The 25099-nt window shown below is 42.2% G+C and overlaps 1 protein-coding gene across 2 annotated transcripts in view; it reads right to left on the bottom strand.

The window, feature by feature from the left end:
* LOC110537022 (calcium channel, voltage-dependent, gamma subunit 8b) overlaps positions 1-23178 on the bottom strand; it is a 37253-nt gene extending 14075 nt beyond the window's left edge. The window contains exons 1-2 of one of the 2 annotated variants that reach the window (XM_021622737.2): positions 22628-23178; positions 1-157 (exon numbers count right to left, since the gene is read on the bottom strand). The exon at positions 1-157 is cut by the window's left edge and continues 132 nt beyond it. The gene's annotated coding sequence lies outside the window, so the exon portion shown is untranslated. The remainder of the gene's footprint in view (positions 158-22627) is intronic. The other variant, XM_021622742.2, reaches the window with a different exon arrangement.
* Positions 23179-25099: the final 1921 nt, after the last annotated feature.

Below are 25099 nucleotides of genomic sequence, written 5' to 3'. Positions count from 1 at the left end.
CTCGTTTTCTCTCTCTCTCTCTTTGGCCTCTATCTCTTTCTCTCTCTCTCACTGGAAAGATGTGCTGGTGGAGGCTCTCGATTGTGATTGGATGCTCTCGCTCTGGTCCTCTTATTCACAGGAAGCAGTCACTGAGGAGGACATGATAGTTGGGCTACTGCCAAAGAAAGACAAGAAGAAGGAGAATGATAACATTAGTTGTTTACTGCTGTGCAGTTATGAGGCATGTTTATCTAAAAACAGTGATCAATTCAGAAAGTTCAGACTTTTAACAAGTCACGTTATAAAGTCACGTTCTAAAAACACAAATAACAGAAAACTAAAACCTATCAATTCCACTCTCATTCCAGTATAACACAGAATAGAATACAAATGGTGCATCTGAATATAGAGCTAGAAATAACAGATCTGGTCTGAATAGACGAGCGAGAAAGGGGGAGAGTAGAGAGGGTGCACTCAACATTGTTACCATGGCAACATTGAATTCCAAAGTCTGGATCAGCATAGAGCGAGGGACTGAGAGAGAGAGAGGGACAGAGAGAGAGAGAGAGAGGACAGAGAGAGAGAGAGGGACAGAGAGAGAGAGAGAGAGAGAGAGAGAGAGAGAGAGAGAGAGAGAGAGAGAGAGAGAGAAAGAGAGGGGGACAGAGAGAGAGAGAGGACAGAGAGAGAGAGAGAGAGAGGGACAGAGAGAGAGAGAGAGGGACAGAGAGAAAGAGAGGGACAGAGAGAGAGAGAGGGACAGAGAGAGAGAGAGGGACTGAGAGAGAGAGAGACTGAGAGAGAGAGAGAGATTTTGAATTGAATTCAATAATTCAAACCTTTCTTCAAGAAAATAAATGTAATGAGTAAATGTCAAATTGGCTTTCTTCCCAACCATCGCACTACTGACCATATATACACCTTACACACACGAATTAACAAACACGTCCACCAACAAAAAGAGGGAAAAATCTTTGCTTGCTTTATTGACTTTAAAAAAGCATTTGCTTCTATTTGGCACAAAGGACTATTGTACAAAATTCTCCAAAGTGGGCTTGGTGGTAAGGTGTATGACTTAATAAAATGTAAGTACACAGAAAAGTGTGCAATAAAAACCACAAACCAAAAAACAGAATTCCTTTAACAACGTTGAGGTGTGAGACAAGGCTGCAGTTTGAGTCCAAATCTTTTCAACATTTATATTGTCACACTCTGACCATTATTCGAGTTGTTTGTTTCTATGTTTTGTTTGGTCAGGGTGTGATATGAGTGGGCATTCTATGTTTTGGCCCGATATGGTTCTCAATCAGAGGCAGGTGTTTTGTCGTTGTCTCTGATTGGGAACCATATTTAGGTAGCCTGTTTTGTATTGTGGTTCATGGGTTATTGTCTATGTGATGTTGCATGTTAGCACTCAGTTTCGATAGCGGTCACGTTCGTTTTGTTCTTTTGTTTATTTGTTTAGTGTACTTCGTGTTTTTTCGTCATTCATTAAAAGTATGTATTCACACCACGCTGCGCTTTGGTCTCCTCAGTACGACGACAGTGACATATATCAATGAATTAGCAGACATGGACCATTCTCCAGCGCCATTCTCCAGCGCCAGGACTCACACTATTTGACACAGAGGTGAAATACCTGCTATATGCTGATGACTTGGTACTTCTATCACCAACCAAAGAAGGTCTTCAACAGAACAGTAATATTCTACAGCAATATTGCCATAATTGGGCCCTGGCAGTAAATTAAAAAAAATGAAAATCACAATTTCCCCCCAAAAAACAGATGTCAGTAACACAAATATAAATTCACCCTGAACAACACCATAACTGAACATACTAAAAATTACACACCTTGGCCTGACCATATCTGCATCGGGAAGATTTAATATGGTAGTGAATGCACTCAAAGAAAAAGCCCGCAGAGCATTATATGCAATAAAAATGAAATTATTCAAAATCAACATCCCAATTAGAATGTGGACCAAAATATTTGACAGTGTAATCCTACCAACTGCTCTTTACAGAAGTGAGGTTTGGGGGCCACTCAATAAACTGGACTTTAAAATGTGGGACAAACATCCAATTGAAGCCCTACATGTAGAATTCTGTTGGAAAATCCTACAAGTCCAGAGAAATACAACAACTAATGCATGTAAGGGAGAACTGGGCCGCTTTCCATGGAAATACAGAAAAGAGCATTAAAAAAAAAAAGTCACAATTTAAGTCTGCAATTTAAAGCACTTCAAACCCAAGAGCTGAGCCCAGAAACGATCCCTCTCAGTCAGCTGGTGTTGGACCTCACCAACCAAGCTGACATCAGCACTGCTTCAAAAGAAAGAATTCCAATAAACAAAATCATGAACCAATCAAAGGACTCATATATACAACATTGGAAAAACGAAACAAAATCCCAAAGCCGACTAAATTCCTATCTGACCCTAAACAGAGAATATGAATTGGCTGATTATCTCTACTCTGTCAGAGATACGAAGCAGAGACAGATCCTCACCAAGTACAGGCTGAGTGACCACCAATTGGCAATAGAAACCAGCAGACATAAAAAGACATGGCTACCAAAAGAGGAGCGTGTATGTGGTCACTGCATGACAGGGGAGGTAGAGTCAGAGATGCACTTTCTCCTTTACTGTGATAAATGTTCCTCACCAAGAGATTCATTATTCACAGAAATGATGACATTTATTCCAAATTTGAACTTATTAAACCCAGAGGAAAAACTAAAAATACTCATAGGCGAAGGAGCAATGGCTCCTCTTGCAGCCAAATATGTGTTTTCCTGCCATAGCCTGAGGGACACTGAATAATAACATCTGCATAGTAAATAGTAACTTACTTATTATGAGTATTATTGTTATTGCTGTTGTTTATCATTCCAAAAAGTAGTGGTGGTAGTAGTAGTAGTAATGATGACGGTAGTTGTAGTACTGATGTAATGGTGAAGATGACAGTTGTTTAGTTATAAGTTAGTTATAGTTTTATCTTCCATGTATAGCTTTTTATATTTATTACATTTCTACTATATTGTTGCTATTTTTGTATTATTACTTACTATAATTTTAAATTATAATTTATTAATGTTTATAATTTTATTACAATGTATATTGTATACATTGTTGCGTTGGCAATATTGACAATGTTTTTCATGCCAATAAAGCAGCTTGAATTTGAGAGAGAGAGAGAGAGAGAGAGAGAGAAGGACAGAGAGAGAGAGAGAGAGAGAGAGAGAGAGAGCGAGAGAGAGGGACTGAGAGAGACAGAGCGAGAGAGAGAGAGAGACTGAGAGAGAGAGAGAATGAATGTAGAGAGGGACTGAGAGAGAGAGAGACTGAGCAATAGAGAGAGACAGACATAGAGAAGAACTGAGAGAGGGATGAGAGAGAGAAGGGGACAGAGAGAGAGAGAGAGGGACTGAGAGAGAGAGAGAGGGAGAGAGAGGGACTGAGCGTGAGAGAGAATGACAGAGGGAGAGAGAGGGATTGAGAGAGAGAGAGGGACAGAGAGAGAGAGTGACAGAGAGAGAGAGTGACAGAGAGAGAGAGAGAGAGAGAGAGAGAGAGGGAGAGAGAGGGACAAAGAGAGAGAGGGACAAAGAGAGAGAGTGACAGATAGAGGGACAGAGAGAGGGACAGAGAGGTACTGAGAGGTACTGAGAGAGAGAGGGACAGACAGAGGGACTGAGAGAGAGAGAGGGTCTGATGAGAGAGAGAGGGACTGAGAAAGAGAGAGATTGAACATAGAGGGACAGATACAGGTACAGAGAGAGAGAGAGGGACAGAGAGAGAGGGACAGATAGAGGGACAGAGAGAGAGAGAGAGAGAGTGACAGAGAGAGAGCGAGAGAGAGAGAGAGAGAGAGAGAGAGAGAGAGAGAGAAAGACTGAGCGAGAGAGAGAGGGACAAAGAGAGAGAGGGACAAAGAGAGAGAGGGACAGATAGAGGGACATAGAGATAGAAAGAGAGGTACTGAGAGAGAGAGAGAGAGGGACAGAGAGAGAGAGAGGGACTGAGAGAGAGAGAGACAGAGAGAGAGAGGGACTGAGAGAGAGAGGGACTCGCGCTGTATCAACAACCATCATGTGTGTGACCACAGCGACAGTCTCACACACACGCACACACGCACACACACACACACACACACACACACACACACACACACACACACACACACACACACACACACACACACACACACGACAAGATGTAATCCCAGTGTGTAGTGCTTAAAAAATGTGAAGAACAATAAAGGGGCACGCATAATTTAGCCAATATAATGCAGCACGGTCTAGAGGTATTAATATTTGATGATGCAATATGGCACCCTGATCAAAATAGGTTACATCCTGTTTGGATTGTGAGACCTAAAACAGAGAACTGCCTCAAAAGAGAGAGAGTAAGACAGACAGAGAAAGAGAGCGAGAGCGAGAAAGAGGGAGAGAGGAAGAAATAGGAAGAAAGAAGGGGAGAGAGAAAGAGAGAGAGAGAGAGAGAGAGGAAGAGGGGGAGAGAAAGAGAGAGAGAGGGGGAGAGAGTTTCTGTCCCTCTCTCATGAAGTGATCTGTCCCTCTCTCTCAAAGTGATCTGTCCCTCTCTTTTAAAGTGATCTGTCCCTCTCTCTCAAAGTGATCTGTCCCTCTCTCTCAAAGTGATCCGTCCCTATCTATTAAAGTGATCTGTCCCTCTCTCTCAAAGTGATCTGTCCCTCTCTCTCAAAGTGATCTGTCCCTCTCTCTCAAAGTGATCTGTCCCTCTCTCTCTTAAAGCGATCTGTCCCCGTCTCTCATAAAGTGATCTGTCCCTCTCTCTCATAGTGATCTGTGCTACAGATGACCCCCTCATCTCTTTCATTGTGCTACAGATGACCCCCTCATCTCTTTCATTGTGCTACAGATGACCCCCTCATCTCTTTCATTGTGCTACAGATGACCCCCTCCCCTCTTTCATTGTGCTACAGATGACCCCCTCATCTCTTTCATTGTGCTACAGATGACCCCCTCATCTCTTTCATTGTGCTCTAGATGACCCCCTCATCTCTTTCATTGTGCTACAGATAACCCCCTTCACTAGTGTTTCTGTCTCTCACTGGGTGGATAATGCCTCTCAAAAACTCTATCTTCCTAACCATTGTGGCTGTGTCCAATTGCATGTGTGTGTGTGTGTGTATGTTTGTGCATGAGAGAGAGAGAGGTATAGAGAGCGGGAGTGGTTGTGTGTGACCTTAAACACAAACCAAATGATTTTATCCCGTGCCTCTGAGTATTTAGTGAATGACCTTACTAAAAAGCTGCTGAGTTATTCCCCTTAGCCTCAGCTCCCCTGTGTCTACTGTCATTTAATTATGGGCAATCTTTTATTTCCCTTCAATAATGAAGATTGGAGGGAAGGGTGCGAGAGAGTTTGAGAGCGAAGAGAGAGTGAGTAAGAGAGAGTTAGAGAGAGAGAAGGGGAGAGAGGTAGAATAAAATGTTTCTCTGTAGATTCCATCATAATCCAATATAACGTTATAGACAAGACAAGTGTCGTCTTTGCATTCATGACCGAATAAGAATTAGTGATGTGAAGTGGATCCTAATCACACCACAGATCACCTTCACGAATATGAAAAGTAAAAACATAAACCGCTCCTTCCAAAAACAGCCCCATAAATCACAAAGGAGATGTGGATATTTTAGCAGCTGCAGCATTAGCTATTCATTGCACAGATCAACTACCAAATTGCTCTTTGAATAAATGATGACGGCTAAGATAACTTTCCTCACACACGTGAAGTGCAGAAGGTCTACAGAAGTAGGATCTTAATTTGATCACCCTGGTGCAGGATAACTTTCCTGCTATGAAGGACATATAAAACGTGTATTTAAGGTTTAAAAAGGCTTCTGAAGTTTGTAATTCCCACTTGGAAATTTCAGACTTGATTTCCCTTATGAAAAATGTATCAACCCCTACAAAAATGTCCATTAATTATAATCTACACAATAATTCACATTTCCTGTTGCTGCAGGATTATTTTCCTGCTGTAGTAAACTGTCTCAAATGAAGGTCCTACATCTGTACGTGACTGGAGAGTGAACACACTAGAGAACATTCTGTCCAGTAAGGTGCCCAGCCTAAAGCCTACACACCACAGTTAGAGATTCACAGAGTTCAGAGTCAATTCATGACCGTGGGACTACAAGGCTCTATCTGCACAAAGCATACTGTAATTCTGAGATATTGAGCATCAAAGTGACCGTGGGACTACAAGGCTCTATCTGCACAAAGCATACTGTAATTCTGAGATATTGAGCATCAAAGTTTTCACATCCCAGATCTCAAAACATTCTTGTAGTGAATCATTTTTTATAACCCATTAAGGTCCTCATCTTTAAGAGGTACCTAAAGTGCAGAGTATCAAAATCGTGAGACATTTGTAAATCCTTTTTTTAGGGGGGTGCAATCGCACATGGAACCTTGTGGCTCTGAAATGTCAATCTGGGTTCAACCATAAGGTTCTATCTGAAACTTCTGAATTCCACATGTTCAGTTTTTAAGAAGAATGTAGCTATTTGAATAGATAAGTCAACAGCACTATTCTACCAAGAGAGAGTCAACACATCCTCAAATACATTAAGACATGTATTATGGTCATTAGATGAATTAGTCATCACTGAACAACGACGTGACAGCATCATTTATTTTAAGATTTCTGACTGTTTTATTGCTTATGTGCCATTGTTGCTAGCTAGACTAGCCTAGCCCATACTTAGAGGGAGAAGGCAAAGACATACACTACCGTTCAAACGTTTGGGGTCACTTAGAAATGTCCTTGTTTTTGAAATACGTTTTTTTTGTCCATTAAAATAACATCAAATTGATTAAAAATACAGTGTAGACATTGTTAATGTTGTAAATGACTGTTGTAGATGGAAACGGCAGATTTTTTGTGGAATATCTACATAGGCGTACAGAGGCCAATTATCAGCAACCATCACTCCTGTGTTCCAATGGCATGTTGTGTTAGCTAATCCAAGTTTATCATTTTAAAATGCTAATTTATCATTAGAAAACCCTTTTGCAAATATGTTCTGATTAAAGAAGCAATAAAACTGGCCTTCTTTAGACTAGTTGAGTATCTGGAGCATCAGCATTTGTGACTTCGATTACAGGCTCAAAATGGCCAGAAACAAATAACTTTCTTCTGAAACTCGTCAGTCTATTCTTGTTCTGAGAAATGAAGACTATTCAATGCGAGAAATGTCCAAGAAACTGAAGATCTTGTACAACTCTGTGTACAATTCCCTTAACAGAACAGCGCAAACTGACTCTAACCAGAATAGAAAGAGTAGTTGGAGGCACCGGTGCACAACTGAGCAAGAGGACAAGTACATTAGTGTCTAGTTTGAGAAACCGACGCCTCACAAGTCCTCAACTGGCAGCTTCATTAAATAGTACCTGCAAAACACCAGTCTCAACATCAACAGTGAAGAGGCGACTCCGGGATGCTGGCCTTCTAGGCAGAGTTGCAAAGAAAAAGCCATATCTCAGACTGGCCAATAAAAAGAAAATATTAAGATGGGCAAAACAACACAGACACTGGACAGAGGAAGATTGGGAAAAAGTGATATAGACAGACAAATCTACGTTTGAGGTGTTCGGATCACAAAGAAGAACATTCGTGAGGCGCAAAAAAATGAAAGTGCTTGTCGCCATCTGTCAAGCATGGTGGAGGCAATGTGATGGTCTGGGGGTGCTTTGGTGGTGGTAAAGTGGGAGATTTGTACAGGGTAAAAGGGATCTTGAAGAAGGTAGGCTATGTTTGATGGACACAATTATTATTTAAATTAAAATGATTATTTATAACCTTGTCAACGTCTTGACTATAATTCCTATTCATTTTGCAACTCATTTCATGTATGTTTTCATGGAAAACAAGGACATTTCTAAGTGACCGCAACCTTTTGATTAGAGGTCGACCGATTATGATTTTTCAACGCCGATACCGATACAGATTATTGGAGGACCAAAAAAGCCGATACCGATTAATCGGACGATTTTTTAAAGATTTATTTGTAATAATGACAATTACAACAATACTGAATGAACACTTATTTTAACTTAATATAATACATCAATAAAATCCATTTAGCCTCAAGTAAATAATGAAACATGTTCAATTTGGTTTAAATAATGCAAAAACAAAGTGTTGGAGAAGAAAGTAAAAGTGCAATATGTGCTATGTAAGAAAGCTAACGTTTAAGTTCCTTGCTCAGAACATGAGAACATATGAAAGCTGGTGGTTCCTTTTATAACATGAGTCTTCAATATTCCCAGGTAAGAAGTTTTAGGTTGTAGTTATTATAGGAATTATAGGACTATTTCTCTCCATTTGTATTTCATTAACCTTTGACTATTGGATGTTCTTATAGGCACTTTAGTATTGCCAGTGTAACAGTATAGCTTCCGTCCCTCTCCTCGCTCCTCCCTGGGTTCGAACCAGCAACACAACGACAACAGCCACCACCGAAGCAGCGTTACCCATGCAGAGCAAGGGGAACAACTACGTAAAGGCTCAGAGTGAGTGACGTTTGAAACGCTATTAGCGTGCGCTAACTACCTAGCCATTTCACTTCGGTCACACCAGCCTCATCTCGGGAGCTGATAGGCTTTGAGTCATAAACAGTGCAATGCTTGACGCACAATGAAGAGCTGCTGGCAAAACGCACGAAAGTGCTGATTGAATGAATGTTTACGTGTCTGCTTCTGCCTACCACCGCTCAGCCAGAAACTTAGATATTTGTATGCTTGTATGCTCAGTCAGATTAAATGCAACGCAGGACACGCTAGATAATATCTAGTAATATCATCAACCATGTGTAGTTAACTAGTGACTATGATTGATTGTTTTTTATAAGATAACTTTAATGCTAGCTAGCAACTTACCTTGGCTTACTGCATTCGTGTAACAGGCAGTCTCCTTGTGGAGTGCAACGAGAGAGAGGGAGGTCGTTATTGCGTTGGGCTAGCTAACTATAAGATTGGATCCTCCGAGCTGACAAAGTGAAAATCTGTCGTTTTGCCCCTGAAAGAGGCAGTTAACCCACCGTTCCTAGGCCGTCATTGAAAATAAGAATGTGTTTTTAACTGACTTGCCTAGTTAAATAAAGGTATAAAATAATATTTAAAAAAACGGCAAATCGGCTCCCAAAAATACTGATTTCCGATTGTTATGACAACTTGAAATCGGCCCTAATTAATCGGCCATTCCGATTAATCGGTCGAGCTCTAGTTCTGATTGGTCCATGTGTATTTGTTCAGGCTTGTGAGTGAAGATAGAACGTTATAGCATCACGTTCAAATGGGTTTATGCAGAGAGGACCATCTAAACCATCTATGAAGAACCATATAATGTCAGCTAGAACCTTATAGTCCCAAGGTTTGGAATCACATGTCCAACTATATGCGTCAACCTTTCAGGACCTTCGTCTGTGTTCCATAAGGGTGTCACGTTGTATAAATGATTGGAATACATAATAGGGGGTTTTAATACTCCACCCAAAAATACAACATGCCATGAAAGGCACGGGGACGAAGTATCCAAAAACACAGGGATGTAACCCAAACAAAAGAGCGAGGTTAAACCTCTAATAAATACACGGGACGAGACCCGTAATAACAACACACGGGACGAGACCCGTAATAACAATACACAGGACGAGACCCGTAATAACAATACACAGGACGAGACCCGTAATAACAACACACGGGACGAGACCCGTAATAACAATACACGGGACGAGACCCATAATAACAACACACGGGACGAGACCCGTAACAACAATACACGGGACGAGACCCGTAACAACAATACACGGGACGAGACCCGTAACAACAATACACGGGACGAGACCCGTAACAACAATACACAGGACGAGACCCGTAATAACAATACACGGGACGAGACCCGTAACAACAATACACGGGACGAGACCCGTAACTACAATACACGGGATGAGACCCGTAACTACAAAGGACGAGACCCGTAATAACAATACACAGGACGAGACCAGTAATAACAATACACAGGACGAGACCCGTAATAACAATACACGGGACAAGACCCGTAATAACAAGGGCACAACAATACACGGGATGAGACCCGTAATAACAAGTGCACAACAATACACGGGTTGAGACCCATAATAACAACACACGGGACGAGACCCGTAACAACAATACACGGGACGAGACCAACAGGTTATCCAGATAGGCACTGAAAATAGATTCCTCATGAGCGATACTTTGTGGAATCTACAGGACTCAAATGACAACACAATAGAAGCAATAGACTAAAATACATCAGAACATAACAGAGAATAGAAGACAAACTAACACATGTTCTGTATCTATAGCTTCTCTGTGACATTAGTCTCATTCACCAGCCAAGTCTCTGAGAACAGAAACAGGGAGCTTAGAAGCCTGGCTCATACGACTACAACAACATTATCAACATCCAACACGCAGATCAACTGAAAGCATCACAGTCATTATGAGCAGGGAGGGTTGTGTGTAAGATCAGGCTGCAGATGAGAGTCTGGCAGGAGGAGGAGGCTGAGCTGGAACACCTGAGCACGGTCCTCACTCCTGGGTCTACACAGCTGGCACCTTGAGCAAGGCTCCACACAGACAGACACCCACACACACACACGCACTCACATGCTTGCATGCACGGACACACGCACGCATGCATGCATGCACGCACACACTCACATGTGTGCACATGCATAGAGTAAAATGTTCATGCAGAGACAAAGACAAATTATATAAGCAGTTGAGATTCATTTTTGTGTCACCCAGTGGAAAGCATTTAGTCACAGAGCACATCAATCAAACAGCACCTGGAAGAGTAATGCTATATCTCTGTCTTATCACCGAAATACTGGAATACAGGTTTGGTTGAACAGCACTGCCCCCCTTGGACTGTGCCTCTCTAATCTACAGATGCTACGTAGGGACACATTTTAATTTGGCCGATAAAGGACATGCATTGAAAATGTAGTTAATTCATTGAGAAATGATTTTGTGCAACCAATTTTGTCCACATGCCCCATCGCACACATGTTGATTTTCTATCCACACCAGATGACACGCAGGTTAAAATAGCAAAACCAACTGTGAACCAATTCATTTGGGAGCATGTCAAAACACACATGAAAGACTCATGGACATTTAACTAGCTTGATGTTGCTAACCAAATGTCCTGGAAGATGAACGTTGGGTTGTTATTTTACCTGAAATATGGTCCTTTTTTTTTGCTGGATCTTTGTAGTATTTGGACCCGGAGTCGTACAAAATGTTGTGTTTCTCTACTCTGACTATTAACATTGAGCAATCCCCTTCTGAGCCAATGCATTCAGCCTAATAAAGCCTAATAAATACATTTCATATATGCTATTGCAAAAATAATCCTTTGGTTATGTTTATGAAGGTCTTCGGTAACAAATGTTTTTAATCTGTTAATGTTACTGTAGGCTGTAAAAACAGTTCAAGTGTTTTACCACATCACAAAGAAATGCATTATTATTTCATTAAGGCAGGTCTAAAGAAACGTACAAAAAAGGTATTGTATTTCAAATGAACAGAAGAGCATATTTGAACTTGTGTTATGTTACTAGTCTGTGCTTACTGGATATGGCTACGCTGCCTCAAGTGCTCAATCATAGATCGCATGGAATAGCAGATATAATAGTCAACATTTTGAAATAGAGCCCTTGCCTTAATTTTAAGAGTTGCTTGGCAAATGTACAGTATGTGTTTTAGAAACTTTCTAACCTGCTCTTTCCAATTGTTTATGAAATCAAAATGTCGTACCTGCAGGAAGGATGATTTGCTTTTCTGGTGAGCTCTGTTCTCTTTGTCAATTACCCATACTGCACTGCAATCTCTTCATTCACAAGGCAATTGATAATATTGTCACCCATCAGACTATTGTCAATTTAAACTTGTTTTTAGGCTACACCTATTATTATAGGCCTATGTGTGAAATTAGTTTTGATCTAGTTTAGGTGTACAGTAGGCCATTGTCAGATGACAGCCAACTGTTGGGTGAAGAAAGGGGGGGGGGGGGGGGGGGGTGACATGTCCTCCTAAAACTGCTTAGTTATGGAAATTCTAACAAAGGCAGTGTGTTGAATAGACTTATTTAGGAAAAGTTAAGGACGGGGCGGGTGTAACTTTAAAACAGTCTTATATGACCACTGATCAGCACTTTTGCACTGTAAAACTGAGTCTTATACGACTACTGATCAGCACTTTTACACTGTGAAACTGAGTCTTATATGACCACTGATCAGCACTTTTACACTGTAAAACTGAGTCTTATATGACCACTGATCAGCACTTTTACACTGTGAAACTGAGTCTTATATGCCTAAGAGGAGTCTCATCGGATGATACAGAGACAACACAAACAACAGCAATGTGGGCATGCACACAGAAACACACACACACACGAGCATAATACACAGTCAATATATACATCATCTAAACATCTAAACCATTAACACTCGATCACTTTACAGTAGATCAATGGAAAGTGCTTTAGCCAACTACATTGTCATGGGCCCACGCATACACACACAAGCACACAAGGACACACACACACACAGGCAGGGGGCCCATGTTGTGTGACTGTTGTTCACTGAGCATGACAGTCAGAAGGAGGAGGCGGCTCTGTGAAGTCTTTTATCTCTGCTCTATACACTCAGTGACTCTACACAGGCAGTGGCTTTATGTCTCTGATACCATAGGGCTGATTCATCACACTGATATACAGCACCACCACATCATGCAATACACCAGCTAGTTCATTTCCATGACAGGAAAACACAGGTGATGTACAGTTGTGGCCAAAAGTTTTGAGAATGACACAAATATTAATTTTCACAAAATCTGCAGCCTCAGTTTGTATGAGGGCAATTTGCATATACTCCAGAATGTTATGAAGAGTGATCAGATGAATTGCAATTAATTGCAAAGTCCCTCTTTGCCATGCAAATGAACTGAATCACCCCAAAATATTTCCACTGCATTTCAGCCCTGCCACAAAAGGACCAGCTGGCATCATGTCAGTGATTCTCTCGTTAACACAGGTGTGAGTGTTGACGAGGACAAGGCTGGAGATCACGCTGTCATGCTGATTAAGTTTGAATAACAGACTGGAAGCTTCAAAAGGAGGGTGGTGCTTGGAATCATTGTTCTTCCTCTGTCAATCATGGTTACCTGCAAGGAAATACGTGCCGTCATCATTGCTTTGCACAAAAAGGGCTTCACAGGCAAGGATATTGCTGCCAGTAAGATTGCACCTAAATAAACCATTTATTGGATCATCAAGAACTTCAAGGAGATCGGTTCAATTGTTGTGAAGAAGGCTTCAGGGCGCCCAAGAAAGTCCAGCAAGCGCCAGGACCGTCTCCTAAAGTTGATTCAGCTGTGGGATCGGGGCACCACCAGTACAGAGCTTGCTCAGGAATGGCAGCAGGCAGGTGTGAGTGCATCTGCATGCACAGTGAGGCGAAGACTTTTGGAGGATGGCCTGGTGTCAAGAAGGGCAGCAAAGAAACCACTTCTCTCCAGGCCAGGAAAAACATCAGGGACAGACTGATATTCTGCAAAAGGTACAGGGATTGGACTGCTGAGGACTGGGGTAAAGTCATTTTCTCTGATGAATCCCCTTTCAGATTGTTTGGGGCATCTGGAAAAAAGCTTGTCCTGAGAAGACATGATGAGCGCTACCATCAGTCCTGTGTCATGCCAACAGTAAAGCATCCTGAGACCATTCATGTGTGGGGTTGCTTCTCAGCCAAGGGAGTGGGCTCACTCACAATTTTGCCTAAGAACACAGCCATGAATAAAGAATGGTACCAACACATCCTCAGAGGGCAACTTCTCCCAACCATCCAGGAACAGTTTGGTGACGAACAATGCCTTTTCCAGCATGACGGAGCATCTTGCCATAAGGCAAAAGTGATAACTAAGTGGCTCGGGTGACAAAACATTGATATTTTAGTTCATGGCCAGGAAACTCCACAGACCTTGATCCTATTAAGAACTTGTGGTCAATCCTCAAGAGGAGGGTGGACAAACAAAACCCCACAAATTCTGACAAAGCAAGCATTGATTATGTAAGAATGGGCTGCCATCAGTCAGGATGTGGCCCAGAAGTTAATTGACAACATGCCAGGGCGGATTGCAGAGGTCTTGAAAAAGAAGGGTCAACACTGCAAATATTGACTCTGCATCAACTTCATGTAATTGTCAGTAAAAGCCTTTGACACTTATGAAATACTTGTAATTATACTTCAGTATTCCATAGTAACATCTGCCAAAAATATCTAAAGACACTGAAGCAGCAAACTCCGTGAAAATTAATATTTGTGTCATTCTCAAAACTTTTGGTCACGACTGTATATACAGTTGAAATTGGAAGTTTACATACACCTTAGCCAAATACATTTAAAAACTCAGTTTTCACAATTCCTGACATTAAATCCTAGTAAAGATTCCCTGTCTTAGGTTAATTAGAATCACCACTTAATTTTAAGAATGTGAAATGTCAGAATAATAGTAGAGAGAATGATTTATTTCAGCTTTTATTTCTTTCATCACATTCCCAGTGGGTCAGAAGTTTACATACTCAATTAGTATTTGGTAGCATTGCCTGTAAATTGTTGAACTTGGGTCAAACATTTCGGGTAGCCTTTCACAAGCTTCCCACAATAAGTTGGGTGAATTTTGGCCCATTCCTCCTGACAGAGCTGGTGTAACTGAGACAGGTTTGTAGGTCTCCTCGCTCGCACACGCCTTTTCAGTTCTGCCCACAAAGGTTCTAAAGGATTGAGGTCAGGGCTTTGTGATGGCCACTCCAATACCTTGACTTTGTTGTCCTTAAGCCATTTTGCCACAACTTTGGAAGTATGTTTGAGGTCATTGTCCCTTTGGAAGACCCATTTGCGACCAAGCTTTAACTTCCTGCCTGATGTCTTGAGAAGTCGCTTCAATATATCCACATACGTTTCCCGTCTCATGATGGCATCTATTTTGTGAAGCGCACCAGTCCCTCCTGCAGCAAAGCACCCACACAACCTGATGCTGCCACCCCCATGCTTCACAGTTGGGATGGTGTTCTTCGGCTTGCAAGTCTCCCCCCTTTTCCTCCAAACATAACAATGGTCATTATGGCCAAATAGTTATATTTTGTTTTATCAGACTCACGTCGTCTACTGATTGGATTTCTGCAAATATGTATCTAAATACCATGGGAGTCCTCTTACATTTGGGAACTCTACAGTTCTATTGATCAAACAACCATAAAAAGGTAGGCTATCTTTGCCTATATGCATATCAACAACTACAAGATCAACAACTAATGCAAGGTGAGCTAATATCTAACAAAGGAACATTAGATAAATCCTCAAAAACTTTTTCAGCTTGATGGCTGTCATACTTGCACTGATAAATGACGGATAATTGCAGCCTGCTCATCTTTCTGCAGCTTGCCTGCCAATGCATGCGTTGTCCCAACCAAGCACCCAACTAACTGGCTAAAGTTGGCTAGCTTGCTAGCTAGCTACTTCCAGACACAAATGAGAAAACACCTCACTGACCATTTTACTCGCCTTAGCAGAGCTGGTTAGGCTGTTTACATGTTATCCAGAGTGTTCGTGACTAACTATGACTTTTCTTTTTTACTAACACCAGTCATATTCAGAGGGTCTTGCACGTTCGTAAATTCATCACTTATTCTTCACTCTGGTACACTAAGACAAGAGTGGTCTGAAATCGGAGTAGATAGCTATCCAGAGTGAATTTGCTAACTGGATAACAGTCGTTCAGCATACCTAGCTAGCTAGAAAAGCTATTCACATTTCTTGCTAGCTAACCAAATGGCACGTGCATCTCTAGCTGTGTAGCCACCGAAAAATGATACGAGGAGAAAAAGTCACTCACACATTCTTTCAAAGATAAGACGTCCTCCTAGCAGCGAACTAACTAGCTATCTAGCTAAAGTTAGGTTCTGTGTTATTAGCTTGCTACATAAATAGATCCACTAGCATACTAGCCACATTATCACATTATGATTATGGCTCGTGATCATTGCCCTTGCTAGTTTGATTGTATTGACATTCCCAGCCTTAGTTACATTTGTTTTGTCAAAGTAGATGTGTATTAGTGTTGTCACGATACCAGAATTTTTACTCCAGAATGACCACCTGTTACGCGAGTGCAGCGTCAAAAGGACCTTGTGGCTGCAATGAGCCAAGATAAGTTGCTAGCTAGCATTAAACTTATCTTATAAAAAACAATCAAAAAAATTAATTGTCCGATTAATCGGTATCTGCTATTTTTGGTCCTCCAATAATCAGTATCGGAGTTGAAAAATCAGAATCGGTCGACCTCAAGTGTGCATGCATTGAGTTATTGAGCTTGTTTTGGCTATAGTTGAAAAACAATATGTTTCTCTTCCATTTGGGACTTATTTTATAAAAGTTATTGCTGTCTTTTTCAGAACCATGACATCATTCACACACACAGTCAGTTTGAGGCTGGCGATGTGAGGCGAAAGTGAATTAATAACGTTTTTGGTGACAATCAGCTTTGAAATCAGCAATATTTTGCTCAATAGTTTGCAAAAAAGGTACTATGGTAGTGAATTGATGTTAGCTTCACTTGTAAGCTAGCAATGAAAGTTAGCCTACAAAGCTGGAAGCTACCGATATCTTATTGCATTGTAAAGTGTTCTAGCCTGTAATGGACATTGTTATGTGAACAGTAATTAACAGTTGAAATATTTCTACATGCCGTGTTGCATTTTTCAAGTGTGTTAACTTCTGTGCAGCATAATAAGTGGTGATGCAGCCCAGACTCCCAGTGAAAGCAGTGTTTCCTCAGGACAGGCTACAGCTAGCAATGAGGAAGTGGAGCAGGCAGTATGTGCTCGCACTATAAGCAGTGTTTCCTCAGGACAGGCTACAGCTAGCAATGAGGAAGTGGAGCAGGCATGATGTGCTCGCACTATAAGCAGTGTTTCCTCAGGACAGGCTACAGCTAGCAATGAGGAAGTGGGGCAGGCAGTATGTGCTCGCACTATAAGCAGTGTTTCCTCAGGACAGGCTACAGCTAGCAATGAGGAAGTGGAGCAGGCATGATGTGCTCGCACTATAAGCAGTGTTTCCTCAGGACAGGCTACAGCTAGCAATGAGGAAGTGGAGCAGGCATGATGTGCTCGCACTATAAGCAATGTTTCCTCAGGACAGGCTACAGCTAGCAATGAGGAAGTGGGGCAGGCATGATGTGCTCGCACTATAAGCAGACATTGGCTGCGCTGATAGAAAGACTTGATCCTCTCTCAATCAGTAGACAACGTGAGACACATTTGACTGGTGAGAGACTGGAGAGACACTGGGGAGAGACTGGAAGGACACTGGGGAGAGACTGGAGAGAGGGACTGGGGAGAGAGACTGGGGAGAGGGACTGGGGAGAGAAACTGGGGAGAGACTGGGGAGAGACTGGGGAGAGGGAGTGGGGAGAGAGACTGGGGAGAGGGACTGGGGAGAGAGACTGGGGAGAGACTGGAGAGAGGGACTGGGGAGAGAGACCGGCGAGAGAGACCGGGGAGAGAGACTGGAGAGAGACTGGGGACGCAAGACTGGAGAGACACTGGAAAAAGATGAGGAGAGACTGGAGAGAGACTGGGGAGAGACTGGGGAGAGACTGGAGAGACACTGGGGAGAGACTGGAGAGAGGGACTGGGGAGAGAGACTGGGGAGAGGGACTGGGGAGAGAGACTGGGGAGAGGGACAAGGGAAAAGAGACTGGGGAGAGACTGGAGAGAGGGACTGGGGAGAGAGACCGGCGAGAGAGACTGGGGAGAGAGACTGGAGAGAGACTGGGGACGCAAGACTGGAGAGACACTGGAAAAAGATGAGGAGAGACTGGAGAGAGACTGGGGAGAGACTGGGGAGAGATTGAGAGAGACTGGGGATAGACTGGTTGGAAACTGGGGAGAGACTGGGAAGAGACTGGGAGAGAGATTGCAGAGACTGGGTACACTATAATGAGAGGCTGGGTAAGGAGAGCCTGGTTAAGGAAAGGCTGGTTAATGAGAGGCTGGGTAAGGAGAGGCTGGGTAAGGAGAGGCTGGTTAAGGAGAGGCTGGTTAATGAGAGGCTGGGTAAGGAGAGGCTGGGTAAGGAAAGCCTGGTTAATGAGAGGCTGGGTAAGGAGAGGCTGGGTAAGGAGAGACTGGGTAAGGAGAAGCTGGGTAAGGAGAGGCTGGATAGAAGAATGGGAGCCCAGAACCATAGTCATAAAAGGCAGCCCTGCTACAAAAGCATTGATCCTCTGAACAATTGCTGCATGACAGAAATGATGATCATTGCAGAACTCAACTACTGCGTTTCACTAAAGAGAGAAACAGAAGGAGTGAGAGAAAGGGAGATGGGGGGAAAGAAGAAATCATTCCTTCCTGGGACTGGAATTACAGTATATTGAAATGAAAAGAGATGGAAAGGGGAAAAGAAAGAGGAAATGTTCAAAAAAGTTTCAGATATTCTGTCCAACTGTTCTAGGTCACCCATAAATTGGCTGATATCACTTTTACCCCTAGGCCAGTGCTCCTCATTGGGTAGTGGGTGTTCCACATTGACATTGGATGAAGTTAGTTCCCCCCTTTCAAAGTTAGTTCCCCCCTTTCAATGTAAAGCAATTTGTAATTTTGAACAAAAACGTATATTCAAACCTGCCCAACACCAAGATTACCAACAGAAACCAATTGGAGCCACATTTCCTAGATGGAATGACCCAGCACTTCCATCAGAGCAACCTGGAAACAGTGTCCTCAAACAGAGAAGGAAGGAGGACAATAGTCAGTGGCCTATAATGATCTACAGTCAGGCAGGCAGCAGAGCTAGACAGAGCAGAGGCCTGGCCTCAGTAACATCAGAACAGTAAGAGGACAACAGATGACAGATTGAGAGTCAGATAAGTGGAGCTGATAGGGCCCTCTATAAACTTATGTCATAAAGAATTACACTTTCTATGAATCACCTAAGAAAAGTTTGATTAATTAGTGCGTAACACTTATATATCATGCCATTTAAAGACACGTGCTGGATGCATGGAGGCCTGGATGTCTCTGTCTAATTGTCAGAAGATCCCGATGGTTTGTAGTAAATTGACTATGACATTAAATCTCAAACTGATCAAACTGTACTATCTGTTCAATGTAAATGTAATATCTATGGGGGTACTGCGTATCTATTATTGATTATCTATGGGAGACCTGCAGATCTACAACACACCTCATTCCAGGGGCGCAACTTTGGTTTTAGAAGTGGGGGGGGGGAAATCTTTTTTTTTATATAACAAAAATGTATCCAGTTGGATAAACACTCCAAACAGTCTACCCGACCGCTCGGAGGTGTCCACATGGTCCTAAAGCTCACCGTTGCCTCATTTTTTATCACATTCCAATGATAAACCTGGGGGGGACTAAAATGCAATTTCAGAATACGGGGGGACCTCCCCAGATTCCTCCCCGGATTCAACTAGTTGATTAGAACTATACACAAACTGTAGCAGGCCCAACACTCACTGTTAAATCACAGAGTCAATGGGTTGAGTTGACATGGATCCTTATCTTACTGGGTCTCACCAATACACCAGTATTTAATTTTTGGATGAAAAACGTTCCCGTTTTAAACAAGATATTTTGTCACGAAAAGATGCTCGACTATGCATTTAATTGACAGCTTTGGAAAGAAAACACTCTGACGTTTCCAAAACTGCAAATATATTGTCTGTGAGTGCCACAGAACTAATGCTACAGGCGAAACCAAGATGAAATTTCATACAGGAAGTGAGCCAGATTTCGAATGCGCTGTGTTCCAATGTCTCCTTATATGGCTGTGAATGCGCAAGGAATGAGCCTACACTTTCTGTCGTTTCCCCAAGGTGTTTGCAGCATTGTAACGTATTTGTAGGCATATCATTGGAAAATTGACCATAAGAGACTACATTTACCAGGTGTCCGCTCGGTGTCCTCCGTCGAAACTATTGCGTAATCTCCAGGTGCGTGCATTTTTCCATTTTGAACAGAGGAGAAACCAAACAGCCACGAGTGATTTATCATTGAATAGATATGTAAAAAACACCTTGAGGTTTGATTCTAAACAACGTTTGCCATGTTTCTGTCGACATTATAGAGTTAATTTGGAAAAAAGTTTGCGTTGTAATGACTGAATTTTCGGGTTTTTTTCTTAGCCAAACGTGATGAACAAAACGGAGCGATTTCTCCTACACAAATAATCTTTTTGGAAAAACGGAACATTTGCTATCTAACTGAGAGTCTCCTCATTGAAAACATCCAAAGTTCTTCAAAGGTAAATGATTTTATTTGAATGCTTTTCTTGTTCTTGTGAAAATGTTGCCTGCTGAATGCTAGGCTTAATGCTATGCTAGCTATCAATACTCTTACACAAATGCTTGTGTAGCTATGGTTGAAAAGCATTTTTTGAAAATCTGAGATGACAGTTTTGTTAACAAAAGGCTAAGCTTGTGAGCCAATATATTTATTTCATTTCATTTGCGATTTTCATGAATAGTTAACGTTGCGTTATGGTAATGAGCTTGAGGCTATAATTACGCTCCCGGATACGGGATTGCTCGTCGCAACAGGTTAAACTTACTCTTTCAAGTTGTAATAGTAGAATGCACAAGGTACAATTTCAACATTTGGTAGTGCATCCTCAGTTCCTCTTGTCATGTCAGTCATAGCATAACTTAGGGAGCTATTTTTAACGCACAATGTTCCCCAATGCTGGAAGGGGGCCCAGAGTGAAAAACTTTGGGAATCCCTATTCTATCTTACAGGGCTGCTTTAAGAAAGGGTGTTTGGAACAGACCGCAGTCCTAATATTCTGGGGGAAATGAATCAGGTGAAAGTAATTATGCAAAGATTTTTGACCATCATGTAAAGCTCTATATTGCAGTGGATTGTAAATGTATCATCCCAACAACTTGGACTACGTTATTACATCAAGAGGTCAGACGATGCAATGGCATGGTTCCTGACAGTGCTGCAGCTGCAGAGATGGCTACATGCATGGAAGAGCCAGGGCCCTCTGGACAGTCACACACATCATCACAGAACAACAACCAATACAGAGAGCATGTCTGAGGGGGATGCTGTGGGGTCAGGAGAAAACAGAGCTGCAGAAAGAACCATAGCAATACAATGGACAGAATGGCCTTACAGTTCAGCTCCAAAATCCCCCATGATTCTTCCACCTCCAGCCAACATAGTGCAATAACATAATTTGCCACTGTAGCAGGTGTAGAAATAGGTTACTGGGAAAGATGGTGAATTCCGAGTGATGGCGTGATATAATTGTCAAGTAATCCGACATTTCAAATGGTTCCCAGTCCAAATGTAGTCGAACATTGCTTGGAATTGAATGCCTGTTAATTCTAAGAATTGAACAGTTGACTAGCAGAGCTGCGAGAGAGAGAGAGAGAGAGAGAGAGAGAGAGAGAGAGAGGCCTATGTTGGTGACAACTGAGCAAATGGCCATTTATAGAGAAAAAATACAAATACTTATGAGCTTCATGACATACCAAAGATGCTGTTCTGCACTCTGGTCACTCAAACCCACTAATGTGAAATACCACTGGGGCACACCATTCCACCTCAGATTTCATAATCCTATGGAGAATTAAGGATTGAACAACTTGTGTGTGGGATTAATAGTTATGTATGGATCTAAGAGAAAAAAGGCATGTGTGGTGGTCCTCTGGGGAGAGGAGGCAGAGGCCTCAAAACAAGATGGTCACAAATGACATGCCCATAAGATCATGCGGTGCATTTAGGCTGCAGCAAGAAACGAATATAGGCTTCCATAGTTATTGGCGCGCTTGAGCATTCAGGCAGAGATAGACAGTGTGAAGGATGGATGATATGAATGCAATGCCACACAGACACATGTTCGATACAACACGACAGACAGAGCCGCGGCGGAGAGCATGGAGAGACTGAAATACAGCGATGCGGACCGCAGTGCATTCATTAATACAGTATACACATCACACTGACTGCACTGCCTCCACCGTGGAAAATGGACGCCTAGTGTTACGCGACCGACCGACCGGCATAGTGCGTGAGAACTCGTTTGACTGAGGATCAAAGACACATTCACACACTATTACCTCAAACACACTGAAAATGTGCAGGACATTCTCATACACACATATTAAACACCTGTATAAACGGATTTATATGGATGCGCTGTCGCCCGCGCTCAAACGCGATATTATGGGGATATATAGTTGCATTCGAAGCATAATTTCTGCTCTTGTATTGTAATTTGCAGAACAAAGGCACATTAATTGGACGTTTAATTGCCTACATTCATGGTCTGTTACTGTTTTAGTAAGTTGTGTGCAGTGTGAAACGAATTGGCAGGAGAATGTAGCTTGCAAATAGCCATCGATTGATTGGTTTTTCGTTAAACCAAATACAAGCACTTAAACAATGACCAATATTATAACCTATATTACAAGCCCCGAATGTAAATAGTCTTATAGACAAGTCTTACCTGCCGGCTTATTATTTCAGAAGCTTATTCGAAGACCGTCGCACTCCCAAAGAGAGGAAAAGGAGATGGAGAGAAAAAGAGAGAGAGGGGGTGGACGACAAATAACGGCCTCGAAATAACAAACAGGGGGTAATAAGACAAAATTACGTGAAAAAAATACCGTGTAAGAAACTGTATGTCATTTCTCTACTAAACATAACTCAGCCATATGATGAAATGGTTTTAACAGATATACAGCGGATACACAGACACATCAGTGAAACAGGAATTTGTCTACAGTAGATGTAGCCAATGCGTGTGTGTACTCCGTCAGAATGCGTCTCCCCCTCCCCTCCAGTTGCGCGAGTGCTAGTTCGCTCTGTCTGCCCGTCCGTTCCTCTATCTCTCACAACGAGCCATCGACGTAAGCAACTTGTCGCATCCGAAGGAACTCTTCAGTGATGTGAACGGATAAGATTGACTACTCGAAAATCAGAATAAACTGGCTATTCATTTGCTGCTGTGCATGTAGGCTACAACAGGGCTCTTCTGTTTGGGGCAACACAGATGCTAAATTTTTCTACACGTGGTTATTGGAGCGTGTGTGTATGTGCGACAGTTGCGTGCACGCCTAAATTGCATGCTAGCCATGACCAAGTTAAGAGTGTTATTGATGTCGATATTTTGTTGAAGGTCGGCAGGATGGAGATTCATCGGGATTTAATTTTTTTTTCATACAACAGAATATGATGGCCATTTCCACCGCTGTCTAAAGAAATGCAGGGTTATGAGCATTGCGGTAGCACAGTTCCGCAGAGAGAGAGAGAGAGAGAGAAAGAGAGATGCCACGCATAATTGTATAGAGGGGAGGGGATAAAAACGTTAACGGTAGGCTATTTTTGGTAAGATGGTGATTCGAGACCACAGAAGGTAAAATGCCCTGTTTTCCACGCCTGATAAGAATTATGTCATCATCTCCTTGACTCAAATACACACTGCTGCTGGAAATACTGTCATCTTCTGAGGCATGATTCAACAACGGCTGGTTTGTAGGTTGACATATAGCCAGTGGTTCCTGTACACCAGGCGACCAGAGGACTGACTGAAAGATGACCTTCAATGGCTTTAATAAAACGGCTTTACCCATTCCCTTCCTCCCTTCCTCTCTCTTCATCACCCTCTCTATCTTACACACACACATACACACACGCACGGAAAAAGGGGAGCTGAAGAGAGCTAATGCAGAGTGACAGGTCTTTCATGCAGTAATGGTGATGGTGAAAAGAGAGATTCACTCATCCCATACTGCTACACACACAGAGAGAGAGAGAGAGAGAGAGAGCTGACGTCACAGAACCACATGTTTATAAATATGTGCTCGCAAAGGCTATAATAGCACACGTTCACATCACACCAATATTCACACACTATAAATCATAGCACTTACTCCTGTGTGATAGAAAATCCTTGAAGTTAGACAGCACAGACATTTTATATTTATATACGTATATTGATTGTTGGCCTTTTGTGTTGGCCATTTGGCCTGCATCATTTCCTTCACACACACACACACACATACACACACACACACACACACACACACACACACACAGTACTGATCAATTAGACTGCCCTTGGGCAGTAGTGGCTTGTACCACGATAGAGGAGAGGCTAGTGTTTTAATTCATCGCTTAGTGACCTACACTGCAATGCAGTGCACGCTCCTGCAGGTAATGCCTAAAATTGACCTTAAATTTGACATTTGGTTTGACTTCGAAATTTGATGTTTGAGGAACATGGATGAACGTCTAATTCTGACGTGAGTCTGTGAGAGCTAGTTGACACACACACACACACACACACACAGACACAGACCAACGCAAATTACCCATGGTGTGTTGTATTCTTGTTGTTACTCACTGAGCTAAAGCCTAGGAATCAGATTAGGAAGCTAACATGAGTCTCCAAGTATCAGGCAAGCATAGGCTGGTGAAGCAGCTCGGTTACACTCACACACTATTTAAACAGTGCTCCACAGTGTGTATGCCATGCATTATAATAAAGGCCTGCAGTATTTCAACCCTGCACCAATCCCCACCTTCAGAGTCGACTGCTCTGAATCGCACCGCACACACACACACACTGTATCAATGCATGCCAATGTGAGTGAAATCCAACCAAGAGACTTGTATTGTTACACCTCCAATAACACTGACGTCATCACAATCACAATCAGTATGGGATCAGTTTAATCAAGATTCTATAGTATTATTTCCATGGATTTAGTTGAAGCTATTGACAAACTATTTTCTTTGACGGTGCATCAAGAAACAAAAAGGTGCTGTCTTGACAAAGATCATTATGTACTAGAAGAGTACAGGCACACCTAAGGTTGCAACATTCCAGGAACTTTCAATAAATTCCCTGGTTTTCCAGAAAATATTTTTGAAGGATTTCCTGCTTATTCCATGAATCGTCCAACCAGGATTTCAG

This window comes from Oncorhynchus mykiss, chromosome 2, assembly GCF_013265735.2.
Source record: "Oncorhynchus mykiss isolate Arlee chromosome 2, USDA_OmykA_1.1, whole genome shotgun sequence".
Taxonomy (NCBI): domain Eukaryota; kingdom Metazoa; phylum Chordata; class Actinopteri; order Salmoniformes; family Salmonidae; genus Oncorhynchus; species Oncorhynchus mykiss.
Note: the sequence above shows the minus strand (reverse complement) of the source record. Positions and strands in the feature narration are given on the sequence as shown.